Genomic DNA, 17,802 nt, shown 5'->3' with positions numbered 1-17,802 from the left:
AATGGAATCGTGGTGGTTGTTGGGACTGCGACAGTGAAATTGATGCCGACAATTATCAGAGATATTCTCCTGGCGCCTTCCATTTCTACAAGATGCAGCAGGGTTAGTATTACTCGTGCCCTACTTGATCTTGCATCGTCCCCTCTCATCTCCACCATCATCGCTCGCTCTTGACTGTGGATGACTAGCTAAAAGCAGTAGGTTTTTGGAGGTTGGAGCTAAAGCATATGTGTAACCATGGACAGAAGAACAAATCAAAGAGGCCATGTAGTGGATGAAGATACGTATATAGTCGAAGCAGCAGGGTTGCATTAATTTGGGTCCGGGTGCATGCAAGCAGGCAAAGGACGAAATGAATGCCATTTTTATTTCATGGCTGTTGATGGCCCGTCGAATGGGAAGGCCAGCTACCTCAGCGTAGAAATCTTGCCATCTATGATTAGCAAACCACATTATAATTACAACAGCTCATGTAGGGTGCTGCTCAGCATTACGACTTGGGGGTTGGGACAGTTTGGTAGTATCCTCAAGTCTGTTTCTACTCGCCTCTATGCAGAAAACCATTATATACTGTTTTGCTTTCAAATAAAGATGCAAATGAGTGACTCTTAGATGCATCTTCAACCCTCTTTAGTTCAAAATTTTGTACTATTTTTTTAAAATAAGATCTCATCTTCAAAAAGTAGTACAAAATGTTGAACTAAAGATGATTGGAGGTGCACCGGCCCTATTTGGTTCAGTTTTTCTGAGACTCGCTTATAAGCTGAGCAAAATTTTCTGATGAGCCGCGATTTGGAGAATCCGCTGTCAGAATAAGATAGGCGTTTGACTATCCTGATTATTTCTAATAGATTATCTATTCTAAATGTAAAAGACTGATATTCCCCTGAGGCTGATAATACTTGTTTTAGTTCATTACAATGATGTGAAGGCAATGATAACACTGTTTTTAAAGTTTGAGATAGAAATATGGTTCTCCAATTTTACATGGATTTTATTAAGGTGCAATGTATCACCGGTTTCCTTCTTCTCCTTTTTTTTTCTTTTTTTCCCTTCATTTTTCTTTTTCTTTCCCTTTTTTTTCTTCTCTCCCTATAGGTCCTAGCAGTCCCTGTTTCTCTGCTTGCTCTCAGCCCGCTCAGGCTATCCACCCTCATCCCTCCCTATATCCATCTTCTAAAGAAATGATTCTATTCTAGTCATCGAGATTCTATCCTCTATATCATATTCTTCTGCACCCATCCATCTTTTAAATCTCTACTTTATATCAACTATCAAGTGGGACCCACATGTCAGTTTTATTTTTTCCTTTTCTTCCCTCCCGCATCTGCCTGTCGCTCCCCATCCAGGTCGCAGCGGCCCTGGTGACCGGCATCGGCAAAGTGGAGCGTGGGCACAGGGCGGCATCGGCGGCGGAGGAGCCCAGCATGGCGCGGGTTGGCGGCGGAGCTGGCCCGCGCGCCGGGGCTCCCACTCGGCTCGCCGGCCGCGACAGAGGGGAGCCCACTTGCCGGAGCTCGCGAATGGACGGGCGTGGCTGCCACGGCGGAGCTCCACCTCCTCGCCTAGATTCAGCTCGCGTCGCAGGACATGGGTGCGGAAGCGAGCATTCGCGGGGCGCGGGTGCTGCGGGATCTCGCGCGGCGGGCAAGCGCGGCTTCCAGCGGCCGGCGGAGCTCCACCTCGAGCAGCTGCGGTGGCCGGCTCCCAGCGGCGGCGGGACATGGCGGCGGCGCACACGCTTCAGAACCAGGGTTTCCAATCCCGACCGGACCGGCCTAACCGCCGGGCTCCGGTACCGGTTTACCGGTCCGGTTAGGCCGGAAACCGGTCGGAACCGGACAAAAGGAAATTTGAATTCGTTTGAATTCAAATCTCGGAGGTCACACGGTACGGACCGGTATACCGGCCGGACGGTCCGGTTTACCGGCCGGTTTGACCGGTATACCGGTCATGTGGGAGGGGTAGCCCGAACCGGTAAACCGGTCGGTTATACCGGTATACCGGACGGTTATACCGGTAAACCGGCCGGTTGGACCGGTATACCGGTTCGTTTTCCAGCGCTTCAAAAATAGATCCCGGTGTAAAATAAAAGAAAATTTCGGCATGAGCTATGCACATTTTAATGTAAATGACCATACCAAAGCAACAAGTTATAATCATACATACAAATACAATAGTAATAAGCGTGCATACAAATACAGAGTCAAACACCTAGACACATGAAACGAAAGTTCAACGTAGAAATGGGAAGACCCCCATTTGGGACGCGGTTTGGTATTCGGCGTTGGACATCAAAGCGATACCTCGCACTCTAAGCAGCTCAGCCTTGTAGTGTTGCCAAGTTTGGCCCGTCCACGCCGATGTTGTCTGCCATTCCTGAACTAACATAGTGTAAAAATGGGGGTCTTCCCATTCGTACACCCATCTCGTCGGTGGCTGCATGCTGATGTCAGGAATGGGATAGTGAAAAGAGTGCCTCGAATCGCTGTAGGAGGAAGAAGAGTGCTGTGGACTATCATAGTCCGTATAGTCCGTTGGTCCACCTGTTCTCCTCTGCGATTGCGGTGCTCCATGGTCGGTGTCCTGAGTAGCATGTGTGAACTGAGTCTCCCCTGCAATCAACCATATTTCATAATTAGTAGTCAATAGTCAGAAATATGTGTCTATTTGTATGTGCAATGTATACCTGTGAAACGAACACTACGAGCACGACCACTACCACCAGCAGCAGCATCAGCACCACTACCACCACCACCAGCATCAGGCCCAGCACCGTCACCATCATCACCATCATCACCATTATCGGCCGAGCTGCTATCCTCGGACTCCTGATATGGAGGACTATGCTCACTTTTGCCATCATCAGTCTCGGTGTCGCTGCTCACTGGTTTTGCTGTTCCTTTGCCTTTTCGACGCTTCGGGTCACCCTTCTTAGGTCCTTTCTGCAACTTTCTCTTCCCTAGGTGAGTGTCACCTATATTTGTACGTGCCCAATCGCTGATGGAATCATTCCCCGTAGCCTCACGTAGATCTGACTCGTTTATTTGATCTCTGACAATATGGGACGGGAGAGGGATGTCGCCGTCATCATCATCCTCGTCCAGAACTGGAGCCCGGTTAGATCTACCATATTCCATCCATTCCCGCACCGGATTTTTCTCATCATAGAAAGAAAGATGGGCTAGCTAGTCAATGAAATCACCTTCTTCACGCATCAGTGGCCCGGAGACCTCCTCAAGTCGGAGACGAAGATTGTAGTTGACATAAACAAGCTTATTAAGTTTCTTGTGCGACAACCGATTGCGAACCTTTGTATGCAGCAAGGCAAAAGTACTCCAGTTCCGCTCGCATCCACTGGACGAACAACATTGTGAAACAAGCCTCATGGCAAGGTACTGCAGTTTTGGAGTACTTGATCCGAACATCATCCACCAGGACGCTGCATGTGCAACCGAGTATGTAAGCAATATTTTCGAATAGAGAAAATAACAATTTCATACGGAATAACTCTTACATGGGGATGTCTTTGTGTCCATCGCCATCCGCATTGCCATATCACTGCTATACTCGCCAATTTTCTGCCGAAACACGTCAAACTCCTGCAATGCCTGGACGGCGCTCTGGAGATCCGTCATGCGCTGAAATGTATCCTTAAGTCCACGAAACATTTGTTGAGTTGGATCCATCGTATATGCATACCTCGGATTTAGGACAGCAGCTGCAAAATATAAATCACTTCAAATAAGCATTATTTCAATAGAGTTTAAAAATAGACGACTGATGTGTGCTTACCTGGACCCACATACGTGCCTATGAACACATCACGCAACCTCTCGTCCACCACCTCAACATACTCTTTCAGTGTGGAAACATTTGTTCCAAAGAAAGACTTCAGCTCCTGTTTCATAGTCTGGTAGGCCATCACGACTTCGCACATGTTCGGCTTCTTGTCCTGATCAGCGAAGCGAAGGAACTTGTATATTGGTTGAACCGTGTCGATGATATATTTCAATGCATCCCACCACTCCATACTTGAAAAATTTGCATGAGTAAATCTACCATCTTCGGTATTCGCCCATTTGCTGTGTTGGAACTCAGTAGATGCCATCCACTGCATGAAACGATCATGTTTCCGATAGATGCTCTCTAGGAACATGTAGTTGGTTCCAAATCGAGTGGCATTCCACTTGACCAACTCACCACCGATTGCGTTCCTCATCATTGTATTCAACTGACCATGATTGTGTAACCAATTTGAAATTCGCTTGCACTGCTTGATGATAACACCATGTTCAGGCCTTCGAGCTATATCCTTCAACATCAAATTGACGGTGTGTGCTAGACACGGTGTCCAAACTATGTGGTCATACACGTCACTTAGTAGTTCGTTGCATGCTTTTTTGTAATTCGAGCCGTTGTCGGTGACTACATGCACGACATTCTCCGGTCCAATCTCTTCCACCACCTTTTGAATCTCCTGCAATGGAAGACAGATTGTTTAGTAACATGTCAAAACATACACCATGCGAATGAAACATGTTTAGGGACTACCTTGAACAAATATGCAGCATCTTGAGTTCTTCCGGTCGCATCAATAGACTTATGGAACCACATGACCCCATTGCAATATATCAAAAAGTTGATGACACTCATCCTCGTCGGACCAGTCCATGAATCACACATCAACGTGACACCAAATAAGGGCCAGTCTTTCTGAAACTTTACGTACCTTGTCTTCAAGTCTTGCTCGTTCTGATCAAGGTACTTGCCATCAATATCCCGTCCAGTGGGTGATGCGATACCTTCACCTGCAAACCATATGAAAATCATGAGATACAAGGATGTACGCTCATAGGTATCATTGCAATGAAAAAAAAACTTACCCCACTTTTGTGTCTCCCTGACCGCACTGATAAAGTATGGACTGTCAGCCTGTCTTCCAGGAACTCCTGCAATATGGAAAAACTTTGACCAAGCTTTACCAATAGCTTCCTTTGCGTTCTTACCCTTCTGCGTCCAGGAGCCTGTATCAATCCTTGGTTGCATCATTCCTCTTCTCCCACCAGCTGCCAAGTTATAGTCCTCCACCACAGGACTTTCCCTCTGCGAAGTGGACCTTCGAAACATCCTCTGCATAACATTCCCCCTCGTCGAACCACTACCTCCTCCACGCTCATATGCACCTCCTCTCTGTTCCACCCCCCGTCGGAACTCTGCTTCTGCTCTTGATAGATCCATGGCACGCTGCACCTGAGCTTCCTCATCTTCTTCATCACCGGGATAGTTTCCCTCCGCTGCAGCCTTCTCCCGTCTCAACCTCTCTCGAGCCCGGTCAGCAGTTGCCTTCTTTGCCCTATCCAACTCACGCTGAAAGAAGTCCCGCACATCAGGTGGCACATTCCTGCAATGGACCACCTCCGCCCCGCGCCCAGCCAAATGTTGTTTCAATCTAGTCGCACCACCTCCTCCTTTCTGCGTACGACAATAGTTGCATCGCCATCCGGGATAAAGATTTTCCCCGTGTTCCCATACAACATCTCTGCTTGCCATTGTCTATCTGCATACATGGACAACAAAAATATATCATCTAATATTCTAACTCCTAAGTCATAGTGTCTAAAATCATCTAAATACACCTAAATCCTAAAACATTCTAAATCCTAAAACATCCTAAATCCTAAATATTACCTACATTCTAAATATACCTAAGTCATACACCTAAATCCTAAAAAAAATCATCTAAAATCATCTAGGGAAAAAACCTCACCTGCCGGCGGCTTACCGTCGCTCGTGGCGGTTTACCGCCTAGCCGGGCCGGTAAACCGGCCTCCAAGGGCGGCTAACCGGTGGATCCGGTGGCGGCCCGGCTTACCGGTGCTGGGGCCGGTTAGCCGCTCTCAGGAGCCGGCTGGCCGGGTCAGGGCGGCGGACGGAGGGTGCTGGCGGCGGACAGGGGTTCCTAGGGGGCGAGAGGAGCGGACGAGGGGTTTCTGAGGCTGCGGGATGGTTGGGGATAGGTTAAATACGATGTGCCGCGCGATGGGCCTTAATGGGCCGTCGTTTTTTTTCTTTTTCTTTTTTGATTTAACTTATAAATTCCGCAAACCATACTAAATGAACGAATTTTTGAGAAAATTTTACACCATTAGATTCATCACACCTTGAAATATTTTTAGGAATTTTTTGGGAATTTTTCATTTTTTTGAATTCAAATTCAAAATTTGAATTTGGACCGGTTGGGAACCGGTCGGAACCGGAACCGGTCCGGACCGGTTTGACCGGTAACCGGTCAAACCGGACCGGTTCCCAACGGTAAGGTTAACCATGTTCAGAACACGGGGGCCATGGCGTCGGCGCCACCTCCTTTTCTATCTCTCCCTCTTTTGGTTTCGTGCGGGAGGCCGGTAGTGGCGGCCAGCTCCAGTGCTGCGGCGTGGAGAAGCAAGGACATGGCGGCGTGGAGGAGCTTGGCGGCCTGCTTCCATGGCGCCGCCGGCTCCTCCGGAGGTCGATCCAGCAGCGCCGGGAGACCTTGATTTGGTGACGGCGGAGCTCGCTGCAGATCTCTCGCTCTCCTTCTCCCTCGAGGTCAAGCGGCCTCAAGTACGGGCGTGGACGGCGGCGGCCTGCGCAGACATAAAAAAAACGTCACATCGAATATTTTGACACATGCATGGAGTACTAAATGAAATTTATTTATAAAACTTTTTGCATGGATGGACTGTAAATCGCGAGACGAATCTAATGAGCCTACTTAATACATGATTTGCAACAGTGATGCTACAGTAACCATCCGCTAATTATTGATTAATCATAAATTAATTAGCATCATTAGATTCGTCTCGCGATTTACAACCCATCTGTGCAAAAAGTTTTGTAAATAGACTTCATTTAGTACTTCAAATTAGTAAGATTCTATCGCAATTTTTTTTGCAAAACATCTAAACAAGGCCCGAGTTGAAAGTTGAATCACTGCCCTAGCTCTGGCAGCTAGCTGTTTATGGCTGTACAGCTACCAGCCAATCATGGGATATCCAGGAGCATCCTCCGATCCCGTGGAAGTCTAGAGCTCAAATCGATCGTACCAAAGCCAAACTTCTTCGCTATAGGTGCAGGTCGAGGAGGAAGCCTTGGTCGGTAAGTGCGAAACCCACTAGCTGTTCGCGCGTGGAGGAATCCTCCCGATGCCTTCCATTTCAAACGGGCATTCCATTATAAATCGATGCCAACTCACCGTTATTGCACTGCTAGCTAACTTAGGCAACTTCATTGCTTTCACCTTGGACGTTATTGAGAGTCCAACACAACTAATCCATCCATCCTATAAGGGACGGATTGAACTTTCCTATGGCCACCCCATAATTTGCCCCCGCTGAGAGACCAATTCCTTGTGCACCAACAAAACCTACCCAGGAAATCCCCCCACACCAGAATGAATGGTCCAGATTAGCTTGCTATGAAATTGGACGACCCAGGGCAAAAGGCTTCAACGCGCCGCGGGCTTCAACGCGCGCGAGTCCCAGTACCCCACCCCGCCCGCGCAGTTTCGAATCCCTCGCTCGCTCGCTCCGTCTTCCTATTTCGACCAAAAAAACCCACGCTCCCTCGCTAGGGTTGAGTTCGTCGGTGGCCTGCTCGCACAGCTCCCGCACGCACGCGCGGCCGAGCGCCGCCGGTGGCCTGCTCGCACAGCTCTCGCACGCACGCGTCGGGAGGTCGCGCGCGCGGCCTGGGGAGCCCTGCCGGCGGCCCAATCGCGTGCCTCCCGCACGCGCCGGGGGAGCTGTCGGCACGGCTGGCGGAGGTCGCGGGTCGATGGCCGGAGAGGGGCGTACGGCGGCGATGAGGTGGCCGGAGAGGGGCGTACGGCGGCGATGAGGCGGCCGGAGAGGGGCGCACCGTGGCGAGGCAGGTCTCACAGCCGTGCCTTCTCCTCCCTCTCCTCTCTCCGTCTCCACTCCTCTCTCCATCCCTCTCCTCTCGCGTCTCCCCCTCTCTCTCCCCTCCGAATCCGGCGACCGGCGAGGCGAGAGCACGGCGGCCGGTGGCGTTGCTACGACGCGGCCGCCGATGCGCAGATCTGCCTCCGGGCGGGGCCGCTGGCAGCACGACGATGAGCAGGGGGCCCCACCAGTCCCAACATCGGCAAGCTCCCTAGCTCTGGCGCCCACCTCCAGCTCGCCGGAGATGGTCGGATTTGGTGGATCCGGTTCCCCTCTACCTCTCCCGCCCCCTTCTTCTTCCTTATCCATGGGAAAAGTTGTTCCTATGGTTGGATTGTCTCGCCAGCTTTTGATGGCGGCGCAGGGAGCGTCCGCGGCGCTCCTTCCTTGGCGGCCGGAGTCGCAGCCGCGGCCGGCCCCGCGGCCCCCCTGGTTGGCTCCTTGGGCGTGGACGCTCAGGCCTCCGCCGTGGCCAACCCTGCAGCCCGTCGCCGTGGCGTAGGTGGTCAGGCCTCGGAAACCTGAAATGTACATTGCCCGTGAGTGCAATGTACACCATGATTTCCATGTGGGTTTACTGGTACTGACTTGTGACTTGCGTGAGAAGCATTCGAGGTCTTGGAATCGTCAGACGTAAGCTGACTGAGAGTGGAGATCCCTTCTCCTTTCTCTATTCGATTTTTTTTTCAATCAATTATTTCTTCTTTCTCCTTTCGTTCTGTACAAGATTCAGGGATTGGAGTCTGAGCGAGAGCAGCAGGGCCATTTGATTCACTGTAATAATCCTTGCGCACAACTCTAAAATTTCATGTATTTTATTTTGGATTGGAGAGTGTAATTAATTTGGTTAACTGTATTTACCTTTGAGCATGTATGCCCAGCACCATGATTAGAAGTACCTTCAATGCATTTTTCAGCATACTACTTCATTTTGGATGATTACAGATTATTTCAGAATGCTGATTTATTGATGTTACTCTGCAGGTCAACTCTGTGTGGCCAAGGGTGAGTTGCAAATGGCGTCTGACTCATTCAAGATTGTGTTGGATGAAGATGGAAACAAGTTATGGCATCATTTCTCATATGCTAAAATGATCTGAAAATAAATTGGTTAAGCAGCAGAAACTTGCAGGTTTCAGGCTGCAGGTCTGAAACTAAACTTGCAGGTTTAAAGTGCTACTCCAAGAATGCATGATCTGACTGATCTGATCTGAAAAAAATGACTGATCTAGATATCTTGTTCTTTCTGCAATCAATGAACATGTTATGATATAGCTCTACATGCTTTCACGATGGCAACTTTGCAATGTCGATAAATGATAGGCCATGGCTTATTTGCTTATATGCCCCTATTTGCAAGGGCGTATGAGCAAACTATTAGCTATTGCTGCATTTCTTTTCTTGCCTGTGGCGTTAGCACGGGTGCACTTACTAGAGCGGGAATTTTATTTGCAGCTGATTCTAAGAGAATGCTTAAGCAAGTAGCAAACAATCACGCAGACATGTCTTAACTTCAATTCTGTGTGGTGCCTACTGTCCTTGAATAATTTAGTACCTCAAGAACATTTTGTGTACTTTAGTTTAGTTTGGAAACATTATGTCGTGGAGGAGTGGGGTCACCTGATGGAATGCTTGGACTTGCCGAGCTAATTGGGGGTCACATGTTTCGAATTGTTTGTCGCTAACCTAGAATACCCAAAGAACAAGTCATAGAGTTTTGCTTCATAATTTTCTTGGTTCTTTTTTGGGAACCATATTAACTGATGATGTTTTGCTTCTTTCAATTTCCCCATCAAAGGTTATTAGTTGATTTACTTACAGCATGTTATGCACCACCATCGCAATTTACTTACTGCATGTTATGCACCACTACCGGTAGCATTGGTGTAAAACGTGTTGAACAGTGTATATTTTCATGAAGAGAGGTACATGTTTTTAATGAAGTTTGTTCCTTTTCAGTGTATCTGAAGCTAAGCTTCCAGAGTATCCACAGAAGACTGAAGCATTGCATGAACATTTGCAGGTAACATGTAGATATCATGCAAAGTTTTATCTATAGATGATTTCCTTGCATCAGTGGGGTTTTATATTTCCTTGCATATAATTGACTGCTAAATTTTACCCGTTCAGAACTCTATATCTGTATATTTGCAGACTATTCTATACTGATCTATCCGCTGCTTTAGCTAACTTTGGTTGTTTTCGATTCTTACTGCATCTTAAATATGTTTTTTTATACCCCATAAGGCACCGAATGAATTTAGCTAGGACCACCCACAAAAAGAACTGAAGAAGCCAAGAAGGGTATGGAACTTCAAAACTTCTGACCCCAATTCCAGCAATTTTGCAATGAATTTAATTAATTCAGGAATTAAATCTCCAATATTTGTCAATATTTGGTAATGATATGCTATGTTGAGAAAGAGATATTCAGATGCATCACTAATGATAAATTCATAGCACGGGCACCTCTCTGTTTTATCGCTTCTGTGCTCGTAATTCCTAAAAAAAGAGCTGTCTTTTCCCCTAGGGCTTTGGAGATTGCCAAGATGAAGAGTAGATTTATCATTCTTTGTGTTAAGGCCTGTCTAATGGCTCAGCTAGGAGCTGCCAATGTCATGCTAATGGGGAATAATCTAACCTTGTCTTTTGACGACAAAAAAGGAATTAGACCCCACTGGGAAGAGCACCAAGAATATAGTCTACAAGGACGTGCTCAACTGGTGATTAATGTTGAGTATAATCTAGGTTTAGTTGCAGCTCTTATTTTTTGTTGGATAATGTGAGTTTGCGTTCCAGATTATATTATTGATATTACTGACTTCTCTCTATTATCATAATATCATCCCAAGATTATTATATTGTTGATGATGCTACTTTCCCATCTTAAAACTTACTTGTGCCTTTGATTTTACTAAAGTCCTTTTTACCACACATGCACTTTTCTTGCAACAAATTTCTGCACTAGCAGAGTTTCAGTTAATGGATAGTGGCATGCAACAAATTGACGTTCTGTTTGTGTTGTGCTTCTTATAAACCACACATCTCTCACCTTTCTGCTGACTTTAGTTTTCTCATATTAATTTTGGTCTGGTAATCATCATGTTTTCTTATGGTCTTCCCTGTTCAGTTTTGTTAGCGAACACATCAAAACTTTGGAGGAAATCGATGTGGAGTACAAGGAATTAGCTTTAGAATCTAGCATCGATTCAACAATTTGCATGTCAGATATTCATTCAAATGTCTAACTGAATCTATGGAACAAGAATTGAAATCTTGCCTTTTTTCATTTTATCATCTGATATCCAGTTTTCTAAGTTATAGTATATCATTTTTTCTTTAGAGGAGTTCATTTCCAAGTTAAAGAAAAAATTGCAGTAGACCCTTTTATGTTTGGAGGATACAAGTGTTCATTTCCAAGTTAAAGAAACGTTGCATGAGCATCCCCTGTGTTTGTGGAAAATGCAATATGAACTTTTACATAGATTTAATATTTGCATGTCAGGGGCTCAGCAACAAGCAGCAATCTGCCAATCTGACAGGTCATCAGGGGCTCAAGAATGTCACTTGCCATTGTATTTTTTGTACTTCTGAAATTCAACAGATTTGAAATCAGATTTATGGTTTATGAGAAAAAATCATTCGAAGCTAGGAACTTATATAGCTTTCCAATCCCGCCCGCGATGAATTTGATGAGTCTTTAACTTTTGGTTGGTCAAACATGTGTCTGATTCTTGCTCCTGTGCTTGTGTTGTAGACCGAGAGCATGGGTGGAGGCCTCCAGGAGATGCAGTGCTGGCATGCCCGTGGAGTGGAGGTCGCCGTGGGGACGCAAACGCCATATGGAATGTAGGTTAGCTGTTTGAGGAAATGCTCGAGGATCAATCGGTATAAATTGTGGTTGATATTGTCTTTCTAAGTGAAATTGCAACTTTCATTGATTCTGATCACTAATTTTGAATAGGCGATTGTGCCAACAAGCTTGCAGTTTATAATGATGGATATTTGGATGGTGGCAAAAAATCTCATGCTTTCATTGCTTGCAGAGGATGTCAAGCACTTGCATGCTACAAGTCATACCTCCTTCTCCATTTGCAATATATTATTTGGTTGTATTGTGTTATACTGCTATGGTGAATCAGTTTCTGCTGTTTCACCATTTCCATGTTTGGGACTTAAATTTTGGCATATATTTTTAGGCATTTGTCCCTGGTAGCCGTGCTGTCATCCTGTCACAGTTTGGGTGGTGGTGATATGATGGTATGCAACCAGGGTAGCCACTAGCCAGCCATTATCAATCCCAAATACCATTTGGAGCAGCCATGCAGGTCAGTTCATGAATCCTTGATTTGTTCACTAAATAAGATGTTGTCAAATTCCAGGAATCAGTAGCTTAATTTACTATTTATCGATTTTGATTTTTGTCTATCGATTTTGATTTTGCCCATTTTCTTACCAGCTAGGAGCAAGGTTGCTTCTGCAACATCAGCTATGAAGTTAGTGTTTTTGCAAGAGGTTCAACAGCAGGATAGGTAAGCTTTCTATTTCTCTGGAATAATGTCGTCCTGATCATCGTCGTCGAGTCGTTGCTGCGTATTGATTACAAATAGCTTTTTTAAGTCATGTGGTGTGTTGCTTTGGGTGCCTACCTGCAGCTTGTTTGATGAAATGTCTAGGCGAGCAATGTTACACCGAAGTAGAAGTTGCTATTGCTTTTACTTGATGGGTGCCTACCTACTGCCGATGTTAGGGTTTCAAAATTTTGGGAAAACTTCGACATTGGTGTTGGGTACCTGTGTGTTCATTCTGTTTATGCTCTTGTTCTTCCAACCTTTGTAAATAATTATAACATTGCTGGCAGATGGGTTATCATTTTCAAATGGCACTATGAATGTGTTTGTGTAATCAACATAATAACTCTGTTCTTTGTGTGAAATATATATTTATTAGTTTGGATTATGGATCATGTGTTGTTTGGTGTACGTCTAAAATTTATCCGTGGCGTTAGCACGGGCACCTTACTATTACCCCATAAGGCACCAAACAAGTTTTTCTAAAGCCACCGACCAAAATGTACCCCGCTGAGAGTATTGAGAAGCAATGCACCAAAGAATTTGTACCCAGATTTCCTACGACATTGAAATCGATGGCTGAAAATTCAACTAGACAACCACCAACCCGATTGGACGGTCCATGTTATATGGATCCGCTGGCTTCAACGCGCGACCGACCAATCCCACCTCCACCCCGCGCAGCAAGCCCCTCAACCGGGCAACGTTCGAATCCCACGAACAACAAATCTTGCGGCCCTATTCTGAAAATCTAGCGCGGCCCTCGCTCCCGCGCGTCTCCTGCAAACCTCGCCGCCAACCTCCCGTGCGAGCCCCGCCCTGCGCCTCCCGCTGAACTGCCGCGCGCCTCCCCTCCACCGGCCTGCGGGCTCGGAGCCGGCGGCCAGAGTGCCGCGCGCTTCCCCTCCACCGGCCTGCGGCCTCGGACGCCGCCTCCGGGACGCGCGCCGCCTGCGGGCTCGGCTGCCGCCGCCGGCGCGCGCGTAGGCGCAGGTTTGGGGCGCCGCCGCTGGCACACGCGCGGGTTGCGGGCTCCACACGACGCCGCCGGCCGCGTCGAGACGACCCTAAACCCCCCTCGCGACCCTAACCTAATCTGATTCCCCCCCGAACCCTAACCCCCCTGACCCCCCGTTTCCTTCGCAGGATCCAGCCGCGGCCGGCGGCTCCGCCGCGACAAGGACGAGCTCCCCTCCGACAGCACCTCCGGCTCCGACTTTATCGCCGACTCCGAGGACAAGGTGGGAGACGACGACGACAAGGGGTTCGCGCCCGATGAGGACGCCCCGCCCGCGATGGCTGCGCCGCCACCCCGCCGATGCTGATGCCGGTGGGGGGTGCCGAATCGGGCGCGGAACTGCGCTCCTCCGCTGCACGCGGTGACCCGCCGCTGCAGGCCCTCAACCAGATCTAGAATCGGGAGGGGCGGGGGCGGAGATCCAGGGCGGGGACGCGCCGTGCTGCCTCGCCTGCCCGCGCAGGAGCCGCGTTGCTCACCCGAGCGCGAGCAGCCGCGTGCCCCCACCCCTCCCGACGGCAGCCGTGTGCAGGCCCAGCCGGCCGCGGCCCTCCGCTGGCCGCGCGGCCGTGCGCAGGCACATGGTGCCCCGCCACTGCAGCCGCGCCCTTCTGCTTGCCTGCATGCACGCCCCGCCGGCCACGCGCCCTGCAGCGTGCGCTCCTCCGGGACTCCCGCAGCTGTGTACACGATATGGACGGGCTCAACAAGTACTTCGCCGTCCGGGAGACCGGGACTTCCACAGCTGGGTTTTCATCTTCTCCGCCGTGGGTGACATGCTGCTCAAGCTGGGAAGCCGGTGCCTCCGGTTAGTCACAGGTACCACGCTCCTCACATTCCTCTCGCCACACATTACCTTGCCATGCCGAGCGGTCCGCGCCGTCTGTCTCTTGTTGCCGTAGCCAGTTCTTACTCCATTACTCAGCCAAAGCAGTATGCGTGGAGCCGCATCCCAGCAGGCAAGATGGGGACTTTTCTCTCTGCGTGAGCACCTGCAGCACAATGGAACGTATCTGCTCGTGTGAGAAGGTAGGCACAATGCCCTCTACATGTTTGTTTTTTTTTTGCTCTCAGGTTAGAACGACTGTAGCAGCCCTATAGATTGCTGGGATGCTGTGGGTTAGCATGCCTATCTGTTAATGTTAACGGAATATCTGAATCTTGATTTCATTCTTTTGTTATTTTGCACTCACCAGGTTTAGGTTGTTTAGGAGAAGAGAAGAACACCAAGCAAGCGGCTAATTGTTAGGGTATGTGCAATTTCCATAGCGCTCACTTATTGCCCTTGGTTATGAAAATATCTGGTAGTTCTCTTCCTTCTACAGTTGAGTTGTTCACTTGCTCTCTTATGTAAATGTAATTTTCAAATTCTAGCTCATGTGAACCCAAAACATAACAGACCAACCAAAACACAAGTGGACGCATATTCAGTAATTGTTGAAATTCTAGCTCATGTGGACGCATATTCAGTACATATGATTTACTCAAATCTGGTATCCATTTGGGCCATGCTCATCTAACCTTGCCGATGCTTTGATCAGCACTAATGAAAGAAATATATGGTATGCAGGTAACAGCAATTAGCTCATTCACCGCATCGAGCTTGGCTGGTCATGTACTAATTATTTTTCAAAGGGACATGCTCTTGTGAACAAGGTTATCCCCAACTCCCTTGTGGTTATGATATACTCAATACTTTGATGCCACAAAGAAACGGCTGCTTGAAAAAGAGGATGACTAATTTCCATTCTTTGATACTTGAAACTTAAGGCACACAAAATAGAAGCATAATCAATTAATTCAGCTTTTCATGTGAGTGAAACAAATAAAAAAATAAGTAAATAAACTGCTAGATAGCTAAAACTTTACATCCATATCTGCTTTGTGGTCATGACTATTACAGCTGGACATCCAATTTCAATCGGACCCAAAAGTGCCCAGAATTGCACTGGATAAGCTACCCAGTAACTAGACCAGACATCGTTTTCTGCCATTTAGATTAGTTGTCTTGCAGATTAGTCTAACATGAGAGTTCATTAAGTTTATAGCCAGAAAATAAAGGCAACTCTGTACTAACGCTATGTAATGGTACTCTGCTTAATTGGATGCTCCTTTTCTGACTTGATGTGTTAAGTTTCATCAGTTTCATTAGTCCATGACTGAACTTATCTTTTGTTTGGACCCATTATGCCTTGGTACTGTTTGCAAGTAGACAAGGATCATGCTGGATTGCAAATGGAATCCGCAGAAAATGTGTAACTAGAGAGGGTGACATTTAGCATTATGATATTGCAGTGCTTGAAAGCGAAAACAGTTAACGCATTCCAATACACGCAGACTGTTTGATGACATGGCATCCTATATAGAGTATATATTACCTTAAGCTCCCCAAGTTTACATATTGGGCTTAGCTGTCAATGCCTACCAGTCATGTGACAAGTTTACCTTAAACTGATACACTGAAAATTAAAAGTGATCAAATGCATGAATAGCTATAAATTCAATGCAGGTAACGGTTTGCCAGGTGAATTTGAAGGTATTCTGTGGCACTTGCTGTATCACCGATTGGATTTTGTCACTGTTTCTTTATTTTGAATCATATGAATCGCATGCTTTGGTAGTCTTCTATTAGACCGAGCATATAGAACAATATAGCATCTTATTATACCCCCCCTGAACAGAAGTATTTAATTTTCTTCTGATTATTGAGTATTGTTGTGATTTTTTAGTTAGTGGAAGCATGCATCAAACCTCGCAAGCTATGAGCAACAGGATGCACATGAATTTTTTATCTCCATACTTGACCATATCCATGAAAATATAAAGGATGATCAGCACAAGTCACATGCCCAAGGTAGTAAGCTTCTCTTTTGAGCAAATGTAAATGAGTAAAATCCTGGACCTGAGAAACCAAAAAAAGAATTTGAGCAAGACTTTCAGCTTTTCACCAAAAAAGGCAAACATGAACAGAATAGTCTTCCTGTATTATTAGGTGAACAAATCAGCTTAATTTTCTTGGATGAAATGTAGAATAACCTTTTTACTTCGGTGTGCTGTAATGCTATTCTTGAGTAAAATAATCTCAGTTAATGTCGCATCCTAACATTGTTTGCATAATAGGCCATGGGACTGTTACATTGCCCACAAAGTGTTTTCTGGTGCGCAATGGGGAACGGGGTTTGGCTGAGAGACTTGATGCTGATTAAAAGTTATGCTGTGAACACTGAGATGAGAGGCAAGAATCCCTGAAGCAAACGTCCATTCGCAGGCTTCCATTAGTTTCCTGCTTTCACATAAAGAGATTTGAGCACTGCTGAGCAAAAGTTCAGTTTCATTTGATGATATTTATTGGTAGCCTTTTCACAACCTTGACAAAGACATACAAAGATGAAGCCATATGAATATGGATTCCGTGTGTTATTGTTGATATTCTGTTATGTTATGGTCTCACTGGGAAGTTCACTGATACAGCTACAAGCAGATTTATATTGATTGCTCTTTGTCTAGCAATTCTTAAGATGATACATCAAAATTAAATGTATGATCCCATAAAGTTGTGATTTTACTCTATGCATATGGTTGTCCTTTGTGTAAAGCAAATATTTTTCAGTTTGAACTATGGAACAAATTATGGATCATGTGTTGTTTAGTGTATGATTAAAATTTATCCGTGGCGTTAGCACGGGCATCTTACTAGTAAAGGGTTGAATTACTGGATACAAGGAAATAAGATGTAGCAGGCGGCCTGGTGTTTTGTATATATATAAGAGTTAAAAGTCCATCACCGGTTCCTAAATGTGTTCGGCTGTGTCATCCAGGTCTCTAAACTTGCAAATCGACGGTTTGGATCCTCAAACTTGTTGGTCTGTGTCCTGGTCCCTAAACTTAGAAATCACCCGTTTAGATCCTCAACTTGTTTGGTTGTGTTATCTTGGTCTCTAAATTTGATTTTGAGTTTCATCTGAGTCAAAACAGGGCGATCTAAAAACTCTATATTAAAAAAATCATAATTTTTTCATATGAACTCTAATAAAAATAAACTTTATGTCAAAATTATAGCCCTCGACACGATCTACAACTTTGTAGTTGAAAATGTTTTTATTTGAAGTAGTTTAGTGTCCCAAAATTTAGTTTTAAATTTTAAAATCTATAGACTTACAACAATATTTTGGGATCCTAAATAGTTTTGGTTTAGAAAATTTTCAACTACAAAGTTAGAAATCACGTCAAGGGCTACAATTTTGATATAAAGTTTGTTTTCATTCAA

The 17,802-nt window shown here is 46.2% G+C and overlaps 1 long non-coding RNA gene across 15 annotated transcripts; it reads left to right on the top strand.

Annotated features, from left to right (window-relative positions):
• Positions 1-7,859: 7,859 nt before the first annotated feature.
• LOC120684000 lies at positions 7,860-17,184 on the top strand. 15 transcript variants are annotated; one of them, XR_005679037.1, is made up of 14 exons: positions 7,860-8,722; positions 8,931-9,092; positions 9,906-9,969; positions 11,452-11,488; positions 11,704-11,834; positions 11,911-12,019; positions 12,146-12,274; positions 12,406-12,478; positions 12,602-14,354; positions 14,461-14,564; positions 14,732-14,785; positions 15,106-15,191; positions 16,265-16,389; positions 16,656-17,184. It is a non-coding gene; the product is annotated as an uncharacterized LOC120684000 (long non-coding RNA). The 15 variants fall into 15 exon arrangements; XR_005679042.1 differs by having other exon boundaries at positions 7,861-8,722; positions 8,931-8,951; XR_005679033.1 differs by lacking the exon at positions 11,452-11,488.
• Positions 17,185-17,802: the final 618 nt, after the last annotated feature.

The sequence above is a fragment of the Panicum virgatum genome, chromosome 2K (genome assembly GCF_016808335.1).
Source record: "Panicum virgatum strain AP13 chromosome 2K, P.virgatum_v5, whole genome shotgun sequence".
Taxonomy (NCBI): Eukaryota; Viridiplantae; Streptophyta; class Magnoliopsida; order Poales; family Poaceae; genus Panicum; species Panicum virgatum.
Note: the sequence above shows the minus strand (reverse complement) of the source record. Positions and strands in the feature narration are given on the sequence as shown.